The sequence below is a fragment of the Nelumbo lutea genome, chromosome 1, assembly GCF_056320005.1.
Source record: "Nelumbo lutea isolate HS-2025 chromosome 1, American lotus-T2T, whole genome shotgun sequence".
NCBI classification, from domain to species: Eukaryota; Viridiplantae; Streptophyta; class Magnoliopsida; order Proteales; family Nelumbonaceae; genus Nelumbo; species Nelumbo lutea.
Window position 1 is genome coordinate 90,392,680 of NC_142684.1, and position 3,176 is coordinate 90,395,855.

Here is a 3,176-nt window from a genome sequence, read left to right on the forward strand (position 1 = left end):
GCATGGGGTATTCTGATTGATTTCTTGATTTTGTAGGATCCCCTACAACTTATTCACCATCGTGTTTGTTCTAGGCTTCTAGCTCAGTCTAACCTTATCAAAGTTTTGCCTGTTATTATTTAATCAATATTTGGGTATAGTGTATTTGAATTATGATTGCAATAAAAATAAGGGAAAATTCCCGATGGGTACCCTGTACTTTAGGTCGAGTGCCAATTTAGTACCCGTACTTTAAATCGTGACAATCTAGTACCCGAACTTTCAATTTGGGACAATTTGGTACCTAAACTTTCAATTTGTGACAAATTGGTATATGACGTTAGATTTCCGTCAGTTAGAAACTCACGTGTGGGTTAAAATTTTCAAAAAAACCAAAAATACCCTTTACAAAAAACCCTTTTTATTCCCTTTCCCTAATCCCCTGTTGTCTTCATTCTGGGTTGAACGAACTTAAGAGAAGAGAGTCGACTTTCCTCTTCATTCCTAGCACTTCCATTCCACCCTTCTCTTCAAAATCGGTTGGAGAAACGACAGAGAGGCCAGCGAAGAGAAGAAAGGTTGGAGAACCGACAAAGGGGGCCCCTCCCCAGTCCCAGCAATCCATCAGCCCCATGGAAGAGGCCTCTGTTCCAGTGTCCACATCTGAACATGAAATTCTCAACTTTCCGGGATTATGATTTTCCGGTTGGTGATGTCAGGTTCACTGTGAAGGTCACCAGAGCAAAATCTCCAGTCATGTTCGACTGATCACCGTACCAGTAGAAGTAGGGGCAGGACTGGTTATCGGCCTTGCAAGGTTGTGGGGGATCAGGGGAGGAGATCATCTGACAGCGAGGATCACGACAGGTGACATTCCGGAAGGACGACGATTCCTGCAGATTGTATGGGGGGCCATTCTGCTCGAAGCAGTCGTGGCAGGGAAGACATTGTATCCAGTTGAGATTGCTACCAGTATCAAGAATCAGAGAGAAATGCTTGGGAGGAGTACCCACAAAAACGTCCATGAAGTACTTGCCTGACCCGAGGCTGACACCAGATTCCAAAGTTGCCACAAGTCTTCTAGCTGATCCACTTGTGTCAAATTCCGATGCCGCTGCTGGTGCAACCACAGGCTTCAGCCCTGCCAGCTTCTTCTCTGTTAACTTTGAAACCGTGTTCTGGTTCATCCTCTCTGTAATCCTTCTGAAAAGGGTTTGGATTCTGGTCAAGTCTTTGTGGGTGGATTGATGTACTGATTCCTTTTTCCCAGCTTCATCTCCGTGAGTCATCGGTCTGTGTTTGAGGTGGAGCTCCTACTATCTTATCTCCGTCGTCATCACCATCTTCTTCCTCTGGAATGGTTGCTTCTGTTGGTTTATGCAAAGAAGTCTTTGTCTTTGTGAGACTGCACCCTGTAATTTCCGATGCTGTGACTGAATTGAAGCTTAGGTGATCAGGGAGTTCAATACTAGCAAGAATAGAAGAACCATTGGACTCTAAGTCCATGTTGGCTAGAAACGGCGACAGCGGCACTGAAGCAAATGATAATCAGGATGAAGAAAATCTTGGAAAACACCATGCTCTCTTCTTCTTCATTTACATAGCTCCTCTGAAGCAAATGATAATCAGGATGAAGAAAATCTTGGAAAACACCATGCTCTCTTCTTCTTCATTTACATAGCTCCTCTTACATGAAAAGATTCAAGGAGAAAAAAGTAGACCAGGTACTTAAAATGTAAAATTAATCGAACTCCAATTCAAAGCAGATATTTTTGCAGAGGAAGAAGAAGAACAATAGGAAGAGATGTATCCGTTTATCGAGATTCAATTAGTTTCTTGATAAAGAAACTAATACCCGTACTTTAAATTGTGTGCTTTAGGTCGTTTCCCGGTGGCGCATTCGCCTGACACCACCGGCGTGAGGGAGCTGGTTCTCGACGTCTCTGTAAGTGCAAGTATGAACAGTGGTTCCTACTTGCATTGCTCGATGGGTTATTTTAATTATTTTATTAGGTCGAAATAGCACTGGGGGTATTTAAGACCTTTTATCCTCTAACCGTCAGAAATATAACATCGGGTACCAAATTGTCCCAAATTGAAAGTTCGGGTACTAGATTGTCACAATTTAAAGTACGAGTACTAAATTGGCACTTGGCCTAAAGTACAGGGTACCTATTGGGAATTTTCCCATTTGTTCAAATATTCCAGTCATCAAGTAGTTTTCCAGATTTGGTGGCAGTCAAATTAACTGTAATAGACTAGAAACTGATGTAGGTTCCTGTGTTATTGTGTATTTACATTTCTTTGAGATTTTAAATGTGGCAAGAAAGTTTGTCTTTGCTTGTGGAGGCAACTCAAAGAACAGAACTTTCAAGGTTGGTTTTAATTTTGACAACCACAAGACCTGTATGTGTTGTCTTAGGTAGCTCCTTAAACCAGGTTTTGACTTGGAGTTCAGTATCACACTGAAGTTTTGGCACTTTTGCTTTGGGATTAATTATGTTGGCTCTAAACAATTTTGTTAATTGGAATCATTTCCAAGTTCCTATGTTAACAATGCTGGTACTTAATCTGGTAGTAAACAGAAAACTTCTATAGCTAATGTGGAACATTTGAATTTGTTTTTTAGTTCTTATCTCAAGTTGCAAACACTTGGGTTGTTTTTCCCCATTGTCTCGGTTAAACAGTTCTGTTCTGTTTATGATTTACCTGGCTGGTTTTGCAACTGTTTAATGTTGGAGTTCAGTTCTTATCTCAAGTTGTTTGCATGAAAGATGACCTTGCCACTTGGTTGGAAAGTTGAAGTTGATAGAAACATCTATAGCCACATCTATGATCTTATATTTCTTTGGTTAGTGTATTCTTGCCTGTATAAGAAGAAATACATCAACTTGGATATTTATGTATTAACTATAAACAACATAATCTTGTGAAAGTATCTTTTCATTTCATTACATTGATTCATGAAACAACAAATGTTGATATATTGTGATATTTCTAAAGCTTCACATGCTTATTAAATTATCCAGAGTTTACTTTAAATATTAAATCATTTTGGATATTTAAATGGGATGTGTGAGAGAGGTGATTCCAACTCTCCTTTTCAGCTAATGTTGCCTATGAAAAGCATTATCATCAGGCTAAATGAACCCTGTTGCATCTTAGAATTACTGATTTTCATAGGCCTCAAATCCAAC

At 39.8% G+C, this 3,176-nt stretch overlaps 1 pseudogene; it reads right to left on the reverse strand.

Annotated features, from left to right (window-relative positions):
• Positions 1 to 509: 509 nt before the first annotated feature.
• Positions 510 to 1,558, reverse strand: LOC148876070 (uncharacterized; annotated as a pseudogene).
• Between the last annotated feature and the right edge of the window lie 1,618 nt (positions 1,559 to 3,176).